This window comes from Manacus candei, unplaced genomic scaffold, assembly GCF_025592945.1.
Source record: "Manacus candei isolate 608988 ecotype Guabito, Panama unplaced genomic scaffold, ASM2559294v1 h1tg000088l, whole genome shotgun sequence".
NCBI classification, from domain to species: Eukaryota; Metazoa; Chordata; class Aves; order Passeriformes; family Pipridae; genus Manacus; species Manacus candei.
Window position 1 is genome coordinate 1,974,891 of NW_026138136.1, and position 13,231 is coordinate 1,988,121.

At 38.7% G+C, this 13,231-nt stretch overlaps 1 protein-coding gene across 2 annotated transcripts in view; it reads right to left on the reverse strand.

Moving 5' to 3' along the window:
* Positions 1-556, reverse strand: part of MBP (myelin basic protein) — a 110,804-nt gene extending 110,248 nt beyond the window's left edge. Inside the window, exon 1 of one of the 2 annotated variants that reach the window (XM_051812806.1) lies at positions 409-556. The gene's annotated coding sequence lies outside the window, so the exon portion shown is untranslated. Of the gene's footprint in view, positions 1-25; positions 105-408 lie in introns of those variants that run through there. The other variant, XM_051812808.1, reaches the window with a different exon arrangement.
* Between the last annotated feature and the right edge of the window lie 12,675 nt (positions 557-13,231).

A 13,231-nucleotide genomic window follows, 5' to 3' on the forward strand; every position in this document is an offset into this window, starting at 1 on the left:
CCGAGGGAGCCCAGGGGACACCTACCTGCCCGCCTGTGCCGGAGCCACCTGCTCCAGGTGTCCCGCAGCGCAGCCCGCCCTCCGCCGAGCCCCCCGCGGCTGCCCCGCCGAGGAGGATGGGACGCGGGGCTCGCACGGCGAAGAGGAAGAGAAACAAGTCGAAACACTGTCCCCCCCCGCCCCCCCCCGCCGCCCTGGGTGAGCCGCTCGCTCTGCCGCCTCCTTCCCCGGAGCACAACAACAACAAACACGGCGGAGCGCAGAGTGCGGGCTGGGCACGGCCCCGGAGCCGGCGGCGGTGGGGAGGCCCCGGCTGCCCCTCTCCCTTCCCCACCGCGAAGCCGTCCGGAGAGAAAAAACAAAACCCAAACCACAAAATAATAGAGAAAAGAGTAAATCATAACGCACCCGGCGCGTCCTCCTGTGCTGCGGTGCTCCGGGGGCTGCATGCAGCGGGCGGGGGCAGCCGGGGTGCGGGAGGGCAGCGCACACGCACCCCCCGCCCCGCCGGGAGCGGCAGCAGCCAGGTGCGGAGAGAGGCAGGGATGGAGCCGGGAGCGGGGAACCTCCGTGCCGCGCTCCCTCCCGCCGCCACAGAGCCGCGCCTCCTCCGCCCGCCGGCGGGCCAGGAGCTGCTCCCGCTCGGTGTCGGCGCTGTGTGGTTTGTTCCCTTGCTTCTTCCTGACCCCTGGCCCTCCCCGTGGAAGCCTGGCAGCTGGCCCTCGGTACCTGCACGGGAGGTGCGCCCGGCAGCCGCGCCCCGCCGCCCGCCCGCCCCTCGGCAGCCGCCGGCGCCTGGGAAGGAGCAGCGGGCGAGGGCGCCTGCCGTGCCCCGCAGGCGGGGGCGGCCAGGGCAGGGACCCCCGGGGGCGATGGAGGGACAGGGACCCGCTACCCCTCGTAGGGCGGGCACCGCTCTCCTGCTTGGTGAGAGACGCGAGTGGGTCTGGGCCACTGGGAGCGGGGTTTGGCCACGACGAGGCGAGCCGTGGCAACCTGCTTGCCGTGCCCGCCCGGGGCTCACTGCCCTCTCGGTCCTGGCTGCCATGGGCCGGTAACTAACTCCCATAACTGGGCCTACGGGAATCCTAATAAATCTGACTGCCGAGGGGAAAAGAGGTACCTGCCGTTTTAGACTCAAAAGCCCGCAACAGAGATCTCTGCCTGGTCCGAGTCCCATCGTGAATCTCGTCATTCCAACGGGAACCGCATGCTGTCCCGTGGGCATCCTGCAGCCCATGACCCACTGTCACCTGAGCATGAGGCACAGGCAAACTTCAGCCACTGTGAAATGAAGTTTCACAGCACGAGCCCTAAGGGTCGGGCTCTTTGGGGTTTATAGGGATTAGGAATGCCTTTTGTGTTTCATCCAGCGTCTGGGGATCAGTTCACTCTAATGAATATTTTAGGCAAATACTGTTTCCATCCAGTGTGAAAATGCAAAAGTACAAAATAATTTTATAGACTTTTTTAAGAAGTCGCTTTATTTGTAAAGTCCATCAGTGATTACTGTATCTGTTGCACCTGCATCATGTTTAAACCACAACAGGTGGAGAGTTATTAACTCAGCTACACGCTGTCGTTATGTAAATTTTTTTTGTCCTGCTATCCATCTTTGAAGATGAAGGAGGTCTTAGAAAAGGATTTTGGGCCAGATTAGAAACTCCATGTTCTCATGGATAAACAGTTATTTGGGTAAACATTTCCATTATATGAAAGGAAGATCCTACTATCCTAACACTGCAAAGTAAGAAGTTTGCAATGTTAGTCTTTATTACATGTCTGAAGACTACCATGCAGCATACTAAAACCTGAAGATAAAATGCTGAAATGTGAGTTAGAAAGGATCACAGAAGGAAGGAAAAAGTGAAGAGGAAAAGAATAGGTGGCATATCACCATTTTGAGCAATTCAAAGTCTGGGAATTTTATGTTAGGAATACATAAAATACTGTTCTTTCCTCACACTGGCAAAAAGATACCACTTTCTTTTGCTGGAAATTTGAGGAGCACATTAAATGAGTTCGATACTTTAGCTTTATGTATATTTTTTTACTTTTAAATGGTAACTTTCTTAAAAGCATGGCAAAAAGAAACCAATATCTAACAACTTTTAAAGATAACAATTTCAGTTTTCGGGTGCTTATCTCTCCCTTTTTTTGCATAAAAATCTCAGGGGAAAATTAGATCCAAAAATCTCATTTGATCACAGTCTCAGAAGGCAGATTAATAAATTATGACAATGAGATTAGAACCCCAATCTTGTTTTCTTTCAAATTAAACTGATCTGAGCTAGAATAATTATCCTGCGGCTAGTGTGTCATGTTAAAATCTTTGCATAGAAATGTGCATACACAAATTATACATTCATATTCACACACACGTGTGTGTGTCTACATACATTTATGCATCATTACTCCACTGAGGCCTAAAGGTATATAAAGGTGCGAGGAGATTCACAATTACAGAATGTGGACACAGTATGTAGGGAAAAAAAGTTGGAAAAATTATTGCCCTTGTACAGCTGTGTTACCTGGTACAGCTGCAACAGCTCTCTCTCAATGTGTTTAACGTCTCCCTGTTCAGTTTGTAGTTTCCCTTATTGCTCCAGGATTTTTGTATGTTATCAGATACCAGTATGCTTATTTACATATACTCATAAAAATTAAACTTTAGTAAAACCCAATAGAATCATTGGACAGCATTAGCAGCTAGAAATGTAGACATTCTGATTTGCCCATTATAGTTATGCTATTCATAAATGCCAGCTCCTGGAAACATTTCATGATGAAAACAAGTGTGTATGTTCAGCAGCAATGTATCCACATCTACAAAGCCATATCACTTCTTCTTCTGTTTGCTTCCTTTTACAGGAAGAAAAGAAAAATATCATCTTCTTTTTAAATATTCCACACACTATTTCACCCCTGGTCTTTAGGATGCTGTAAAGAGCTCTATCTGAATAAGCAACAGTATGAAAACAAGTAATAGAGGAAAATTAATCTTGATTTTTTTATTTCAATTAATTGTCCAGTAAAAATTGCTTCAGTCAAGTATGAAGTGTTCCTTTATGCAAATGAGAGGGAATGAAAAGAGAGCAGAATTTGCACAATATTTCATATGTATTTTATACTACAATTGGCTGGTTATTATTCTTAATGAGAAACAGTTGACCTTGTTGGCCAATAGGTTAGACTTATTAGGAAAACTAAAGTTTGGGTGTGAAAGCCTCATAATGGGTAACCAGAACAATGTCATATAAACTCAAAGAATGATTTAATTAAAATTCACCGAATGCTATTGAATTAAGATGAAAGAACAACCATTCACTTTCAAGAACTGAAAATGGGAAATAGCAAAATGCTGTAATGAGTAACCGTCATTGAGGCAGTGGAGATTGCCAATGCAAGATTAGCAATATCAAGCCCTGCATGCAAAGGAAACATAATCTAGACCTAATTAGGAGTCATTTGAAATTTTTTGTGAATGGACCTTTAGTGAACTCCAGATGATAACACTTTCATTTAAGTCTTAGAATCAAGTCTTAATTATAAAGACTTGCAATGTTGACGTATTTTCACACAAACATTTTATTATGTATGAGTCCTTGAAAATAACAACACAATGCTTACCCTATTTTTATAAGCAGAATCAGACAAGTTGTTGACACATTTTTTTCCCCAGAAGACTGATACAAGAGCATTTCCTCAGCAAGTATTTGTTTGAGTAATGTCAGACTGTCTGTATAGGCAAATGGAACACCATTATCTGCAGATACTGAGATTGAAGGAAAATACTGAGTTCGGCATTCTTCCTGAGGAAGAGAGTACTCTATAAGCAGATACTGACTTTTGTGGACTATTGAAGAATACGCATTTTGGATTTTATGTGGTGTTTCATATTTACTGTATAATTCCCCATATTCTGTACTTAAAGTTCTGGTAATTTCCTTTATCCCTCATGGCCATGAGTCCCGTTTCCCCATTGGTCAGTTTTTGGTGCATTGCAACACTTTCCCTATATGGTTATTCCATCCCCTTGGTTTGCCCAAACTCCTCCCCGGTTACACCCTCTTTCTAGAATGTTCTCTCCTTACCTATGTAAGGTGGGAGCCATTTTGAAGCAAGGAGTTAAATAAAGGCTTTTCTTCTCACCACCACCCTGAAGTGTTCTGACCCTCATTTTTCCACCTCCGTCAGTTATGTGTTAATGATCAGTGTATCCCAAAGTTAGACTTGGTTGCTAAGAAATTTCTGTATAGTCAGGGTGACTAATCTTCAGAAAATCTCACCAAATATTTAGAAAAATGTCTCAAAATGTCCTTCTTCATCAAATACTAGTGAAAGGGGCAGTGAAAAAGCCACCATTTCTGAAAGCTTTGAGTCTCCAAAAATTTGCATTTTAACTTCTCAATGAATCTTGAGAATCAGGGAGGTATTCTGCAGCCACAAGTGGACAGACCCTCTTCAGATATCTTGTCAGAATTCACTGTCTCTTACTAGCCACGCGTATTAAGGCATTCGACCTTATTGTAAATGTGCATTGTAAAGAAAATGTTTCTCCTGGTACATTAGGATTCCCTAGTGAATGAATACAGCAGTGGGTAAATAACAATATAACAGATATTGAAAGTCCTTCCAAATGTGTTATATCTTTGCCTGAATGAGAAAGTAAAGCTATTGTTTACAGAAACACTGACATTTAAAGATCTGAGTGATGTTTCATTTTAAAGAAGGAATACTCTATCAGTGATCAAGCAGGAATTATTATTTGGAATTGTTTGCCTAAATATTTTGTCTTTAAATTCTAAAGCATTTTTCAAGAAGTGAGCATTATTTTTATGATACCACCAATATCCTGTTTGCCAGAAAAGATCAAAAGGTAGTTGTAGTAGCACAAGGCCATGAAGATGAACGTAGCAGGCTTTCAAACTCATTCTCTCCATTTTCTATTTTTTTGTCTATGTCTAATCGTTGCCTCTGACAACACAGTTTTCTGGGAAAATTATCGTCTAGCAGGATATTTCACACACATGTCATGTACTGCTGTAATATAGGTCAAAAAAGTCCTATGACAAAAGGAGTTTTTACTCTTCTGCATCTTCTAAGACAAACATTCCAGCTAATGGAAAAGGTTCGCAAAAAATATTTGATGTGGGCTATTAAGCACATTACTGTGTTTCTGCTTTTCACTTGCCCTTAATCAGTAAACATTTCTGATGTGTGCAGTTCATTTGCAAATGAATGAATGGAAAATAAGCCTGTGTATAAATACCTCTTCACTTACACAAATTAAAGTGTCTGTATTCTCACTAATTACTTGTTGCCTATAACACCAAGGTCACGGGTTCATTCCCCGTATCATCCATTCACTTAAGAGTTGGACTCAGTAATCCTTGTGGCTCCCTTCCAGCTTGTGGCTTCCCTTGTGATATTCTGGAATTCTGTAAATCTACTTACAGATGCATGCACACACGCAGATATACTTAAATATGATGTATTTATATCCTTTTTTCTTAAACCGTGGTAGAGTGTGTTAAAGGTTTCTGTGGGCAGACAAAAAGCCAACTTGAAGTGAGACAGAAATTAATATATAGAGGACTCTTCCTACCTTTTTTTTAAACCTCTGTTCTTCTCATCTTCCCCTTTTTACTTACACGTTGGCTCTTACACTGCATGTTCTTCAGAACTGGGACTTCTCTTTGGGTTGACCGGAACAACAATTCCTCTGTTTCAGTATAGATGCTTTTAAAATAACTGTCCTCACTCAGATCAGAGTCAAAGGAAGTTCTGACCATCTGTGTCTCCATTCACAATATCCATTTTCTCAATCCAATACCTGCAGTGTGTTGCAGTGCTGTTTTGTTTCTAATGTCAGTTTATAGAAGCCATTTGGAGAAATCATCTTTATTCCTGAGATGTGAAATACGTGACTTCTATCACACTCAACTTGGAAACAAATGTAACATGCAGGGCTGAGAATGCTTTTGTTCGGCTTTAAAAATGAGATTTACAAATCCCCAAGAGAAAGTTTCCAAAAAGAGTAACTGGAAATAAAAAAACAAGTTTAGAACAGAAAGACAGATTTAGTGTACCTATCAAGAAGAATGATTGTCTGGCACCCACAATGAAATAACTTTTTTGTTATTCTTTGTATAATTATAAGATTCTGACATTTGAATTTTCAAGTTCATTTTTATGAGGGAAATAAGAGAAATATTAAAATATGTGATATAAGATAATGACAATATGATTTTGTTTACCATAGTATATTCCTTTAAATTAAAATCTGCAAAGACTAAGATTTGTATTCAATGCAATTTATGATCACCTAGCTCTTGAATTCACTGCAATTTGAGACTAAATCACAGAATGTAGATGAAATTTGATATGTCTCTACAAGAGAATCTGATGTGTGCTCAGATCAGTTTTACACTAAGTAAAACATTCTTTAAACCTCAAACATGATCGCCATCATTATAGTTTCTCCTGTTGCAAAACAGAGAAGCTGTAGTCTCTGTGTGGGCAGACATCTACAAAGCTCTGCTTTACTCCCATTCAATGCGCTTCCAACAAGAGGAAGTCAACCAGTTTCACACATAAAACTCACTCCAGAATGCCTGATCACAGCTGTGGCAGTACCAGCATAGAAAAAGCAGAAAACATTTGTAATAACTGAACCCGGGGCCTTCCCCTTTGCACTACAAAAAACAACCTCCTACTGCAAAAAACAATCACATTTTGCAGCTGGGGTTCAGCTTCATAGGATAGGAAATCATGCCATTTTTCTGGTTTGCATAATCTAGAGGGATCTGAAAACAACAAGCAGTTTTCAGTACAAATCTATGCAAAGTACACGATTATAGGGCATGTACTTGCTTGTGCTGCCTTATCTTATTCCCCCGCTGGGAAATCCTTTTCTCTTTCATACATGGTAGAGTGCTAACCATTCTCTTTCCTTTAAGCTGGAGCAGATTAAATAGCTAGTACAATATAAATAAGAAGGAATTTTATCAACTATGCTTACAATGCTTGTTAATGGACTGCAGATAACTTTGTTCTTCTACAAACTTTAGCTAGAGTTGTCAATGTGTAACATTCCCTTCCTCAAATTATGCATTTGCAAAGTGTTTAAACTAGGAAATTGAAGGTGAACGACAAAAGAAAATTAATTGCCCTTGTAAAATTTGTTTTTAGAAAGGAGGTATAGTATCCTTGCAGAGTGTTGTGTCACTACAATGAAAGAGGTCCAGAAAACATGAATGTCAGTAGTATTTTAAAGATGAGCACAATAGTATCCCAATTTGTGCCAGAGAATACCTATTCTTGATGATCACTTCTGACTGGCAGGTATATATTGACTTATGCTATGAGGTAAACAAATACTGAAGTAGAAAGAGAGAGGCTTTCAGTAGCAGTTCATTCCTTTACAGTATGCTCTGTACTGCATTGCTTAATACTAATTTACCCCAAATTCAGAAGTAGTTGACAGGAGGATGATTCAAACCTCAGAGAGTGCTTCAGGTTCATGCATCTAATAAAGTTAACCATAAGAAAACATTGTTATTTGGACTGGTTATGAAAAAAACTGTGAAAATAAGAACGATGAAGTCTGAATCTATTAAAACACATACAATATTCAGTAACCACTGTCAGTAAAGTTCTGATCTTGTGCTCATGAACAATGGTAGATTGAATAGTATCATCTTCAGTTCCCTTCTTCTTTACAGTCATAATGCAACAAAACTCAACTTTGAAAAGCCACAGCCTCCAAATATGCAGATAATACATAACTGTCTTTGAAGTTTCAAATGGGCTTGAGCAAGTTAATCACTATCCTATACCTCTGCAGCCAATACTGAAAAATTCACCTTTGATCAGCTCTGGAATTGACTATGTCAAGCTTTCTACTTCTTGGCCAAAACAAATGTAAGGTACAATAGGACTAACAGGGATATCATAGGACTTACATAATACGCATTTTAACCTGCATAGTAGATCTAAACTCTAAGTACTGACAACCCATGGGGATTTGTAGACATACATTACTTGCTTATTTTTATGCAAAGAAAGCAACTTTCTGTACATTCCTGGTATATGAAATAGCTTAAACAATGTTTTGGAGGTGGGCGTAGCCCATATAAACTGTTTTCCCAATCAAGTAAAATTCGACAAAACTGTAAGTGGCCAAAGCTGAGTCTTCCAATGGATGGTATTAATGACTTAGCAATACTTCGAGGTTTATCTATGATCTAGTGTGTGCTAATTACTATTTCATATTTTTTGAATACAAATATCTTGTAAAAAAAAGTATGTATTTAAGAAACAGGAGTAAATGTATCCAGTTCCCCAAAATATAGTACTGTATAGATTTTAAGAGATTCTTTGATCTCTGTCCTAATGAAAACAATGGAGCTTCTTTGTGTTTAGTTGTTTTAAATATTAAAGCTGCCTCTCGAAATAAATGGATAGGCAGTTCAGAGATAACAATAGTCTACCACATTCCTGGTAAATTTTTTCATTTCTGATAAGTTCTAGTTACTAATATGGAACTCTAGTTTCATTAACAGAGAAAAAAATTTAATAAATGGGAAATTAAAAAAAATAGCTAGGTAGTATGAAGGATGGTGGCAGTAAGAGGAGGTGCACTTAAAAAAAGAGAAAATATAGAACACAAAAAATATTAAAAAAAAACTCCCATAGGTCAGAGAGAACTCAGGCCTGAGAAGATACAGGACTTAGTGTGTGTTCCATGGACTGAAGATTTGCTTAATCATAATTTCCAATGAAAACAATTCATTGCTTAGAATTTGCTGATTCTATGGGAGAAATAATTAATTGGCAGTCATTAACTGGATTTATCTGTCAGATAAGCTGTATCTGATTTTTAGCTACTGATCATCAAATATAGACTAACTGAAAATTCACTTAGTACTAGCTAGTTTTACTGCTTATGTAAAGAATGCTTAAATATTATGGGACTAATGAACAGTTATGACTTGGTGAAGAAAAGAGTGACAGTATTTGTTGGCACAAGTTTGTTTCAAAGAAAAAGTCCTAAACTTGTATGAACGTTCACTTTTTTCATAATCTAGTTATGTATTTTCTTCTACATACAAACTACTACCATGCATACATGTCCACTACTTCATGTAATGATCATTGCCACAAATATATGAATAATGATTTTTGAGAAGAGGAGCCTAAAATGAGCTCTTTAGTCCATATTAAAACACTTAAATACATTACCTGATTTGCAGTAGCAGTGTGCTTTAACAACAGCCAGTGTGATATCAGTGGGGATTCTTGAATGCTTAGAAACTGAAGGAAAATTTGAGAATCAGATGCATTTCAACAGGGACACACCCTATATTGTCTATTTTTATTCCTTGTTGTTTAATGCAAGCTAGATAAAAAGGATGCCCATAAAATGGGTGGAAGATGTCAATTGAGAAAGGATGCAAGTAATTTGATAGGACAAGATGAAAATGAAAATCTTGAAGAAATTAAACTCTAAATCTTTCCTAGGTAGTGCCTTTACAAAAGAGAAAACAAAGGCACTATACCATTAACTTCCTTATGCAAGGGGTGAACCTGTAAATCTTCCAGTGTATGAAGTTTGTTATAAGTAGGACAAATAAAAGCAGAAAGAAGGTAGTTCCATTTGTAGCAAAAATGTTTAGAGATGGGGAACACTAAATAAAAACATGGGGTGAAGAACTAGAATGAGCTTCAGCTCCTATGGTCTCGAATGTGTTCTGTCTGCAGCAGGGCTCAGGTACAATCAGTGATCTGAGGGTCACCTGTGGTGATCAAAAATCATCCTCTTGGGGTTGTTTCTTGATTCCTCTGTAGTTCTGAGATTCTGACATCTGCACTGCTGGTGGCATGCATGCCATAGTCACACACGTGATCTTTTTGGTAGTCCAAAATACTCTGATGAGGACTAAGCAAGAGACAGGATGGTGCTCACTGAGTTGAGGAATACAATCATCATACCAGACCACGACTGATGAAACTTGTGGCTGTGACAGTTCTGTGGAGGCAACATCAAATGGCCCAAATAGCTGGCAAAGTTTTTTGTAAGGTTAAGTATTGGGAAGAATTTTTTGTATTCGATTTCTCATGCAAGTCCAGTGCAGGAGTTCAGTGATAGTAGCTGAAAGAACTATTTGTCAGACTAAGTATCTTCTTTCTGTTATTTTTTCCTGATTAGATTTTTGAAAATTAGTTTTCCTAAAACTAGTAATCAAAATACTGTGTACAGTTATACTATCTGTGCTCCAGTACAACTTGTAGCTGAGACAAGAATGTATGTTTGTGCATGTAAATGACTGACAATAAGAAGAGGGGTGGCAGCAATGTTGAAGGGGCAAAGCTATCAGTTTAAATATTGCATAAATGACTGATTATGTACAATTTTTTGTTAGTGGGATGAAACTTCCACTGTTCAATGTTTTAGAAGACTGTCCTTTTTCTAAAATAAAGAAAATGCAAAGTATACTCAATTGTTGTACAGCTTACACAGCTGTGGAAAGATTAAAATCTGATGCATCACAAAGAGAAATGTTGTAAACTGGAACCATGATGTTTGAAGGGGAAAAATACTTAAAATGGAAAACAGAAAAATAAAAAGCTAGTTACTTGTCTGCACAAAACTGAAAAAGAAACAAAGCAAAAGGAAACCAAACAGAACAAGTCGTTTCTATGAATGCCTTTTAAACTTACTTCAGCAATTCCATTGGGAAACATCCAAATTCAATGAGTCAATGAGTTCAGAATTAAAGTGAGTATATTCACAAATTGTAGTGTATTTTAATAATTTCAGAAAAAAACTCAAATCTTAAAGTTTCAGCCCAAGGAATTCAGTCCTGTGTACATATTTGGAAAAGTCTTCATAAATTAATAAACCTGTGAAGGCCAAAATTTGTAGTTATAAGTTGTAATTATATAGGGATAAATATAAATTATTGTAAAAATTAATCAGAGCTGAACAGCTGCCAGTGGCTGAAACTATCCCAGTAAAAATGCCAGTGTGAGAAGCTTTTTGTAGACCAGGCTCATCTATGGTTCAGCTTTAGCCCAAGGAAGTCTTTATCAGAAAATAGCTCTGATTTAGTCATCCTTATTGTGCTAACAGTACATGTGTTGTCTTTGGCCTTGTGCAAGCTTTCCTTCACCAAACAAAAATTATCACAATTCTTTCATTAAATTTTGTGTTTGGTACGAGAGTGATTGTAGGCCATGGCTAGGTTTCTCTTACACGATTTTCCATCAAGCCCATTGAAAACCTGAAAAAAATTCAAAAAGTCTGTAGAAGTTAATAGTGTTTTTCTAAATACACTTTAAACAATATTCAAATTAATAAATTTAATAATAAACTACTAAAATTATTTTAAAATATCAATTTTAAGGTGATAAGAAAAAATATTTTATTTACTATACTTGGAAATCAAGATTAATTTTGTTCAAAGATAAGTTTTGTAAAAGTGTTGCTGTAAATTAGCCAGACCACCACCCTGTCCAAAATAGCAGAAGACAGTTGTGGTTCTTTATTACTAATATAGCTGGTGCATTATTTTTACATCAAGTGTCAGCATCTCACAGAATGAGAATCCTTCAAAAAGGACATGTGACAGAGCAAAGAATATTAGAGTGCTCTACTGTGGAAAGACTATTAAGGTAAAATGTGATTTTCATGGCAGTAATGACACATCAATCCATGTTAAATCACTTATGTATATAATACCACAAGACTCTTAGACTGAACACCTCCTTACATTAAAACATTTGGTTTTACAAATAACATACTCTTCACCCATTTGCTAAAATCTCATGCAATAAAATTCTCCGAGAGCTGAACTTCACCAAAATGAAGGTAGATTGAAAGTATGAAAAAGTCTGAAGACAGTTTTTTTATTGAGTATATATAACCCACTAAAACTGACATAAATCTTTAGAGGGGAAGGTAGAGACAACATTGTCAGACTATCTGCGCCCTCAATTCTCCCTGTAAAAGCATATGCAGAGCTATCTCTTTATCCTCCTTCCAGTTGCTTTAATACCTTCAATTGCAATAATGCATATGTTAAAAAAAAAAACCACAACAAGCAAAATATTCCCACCCCCTCCCCAAACCAAAACAGCAGCAGCATGACTGCAGTTAAGCTTTCAGTGGACTGAGACAACTGTCAGGCAAGCTGACCGACAGTGTTTGTGACCAGTAGTTTATGCCTCTACACTCCTTCCCATCTGCCTGTGTCCATCTGCTGTCTTGTTCTACTATTTAAAGTCTTTATAATACTCAGCATCTTTTACTTTCATGTTGGAAACAGCATTTAGCACAAAAAGGTCTTGGGTTCATCATGATGTTAATAAATATTATTACAGCTAAACCACTTTTTTATAGTGTGGATTTTTTTCATTTGGCTAGATCAGTTTCTCATGCTGTGCGATTGCAGTTCATGATGACATTTGAAGAATTCTGTACTACCTACTTTTTTAATGAAAATACCTACCTCCTGCTGGCTGGGCACAAACTAAGGGCTCTAATACAATCTAATTTGCAGCCAGATGAGGAAAAAAATCTGTCTTAACACTGAGGTAACAAGTTTAGTTCATGACTGTTAGTTAGCTCCTGATTTTCCATCAAGTGGGAAAGAAATTAGTTAAATCACTATTTGCAAATATTATGCGTGTCTTTAAAAACTGTCAATATGTATAAGAAGTAACATACTTCTAGAATTAGAGTTGTTTTGTTGAAACTAAACTGCAAAAATTGAAGGATCCCTTTCAGCATCAGGCCTCTTGCTGATCCTGAAGGCTGAACAAGCTGAGCAGAATCTCTCCAGCCTCGTTGGAAATCTTGTGTTTTGCTCTGCTGATGCTGAGTGCTGTAAGTGGCACTGAAAAGCATCCCACTTTTTCAGCAGAAAGCATCTTTGAGTGGGGAGAAAAAAGTACTTCCAATGGGTGTTCCACTTGCAAAGAACAGCTTGCTGAATGTCATCTTGCACTTAGATTCACTGAAGCTGCCTATTCAAAGCAGTATCCGTCTGCTATCCTTACCTCCAAATCTGGGCCGATGCAGTCAGTCCCTTTCCCTTAACTCAATAGGCAGATCTACGTCAACTTTAATGTCAGCTTAATCGGACTCTAAGCTCTTCAGGGAGAGGAATTGAATTTTCTGTGATATGTGGCATCTAGCTTGCTGTCAGAGATTTAATTCAGGGTG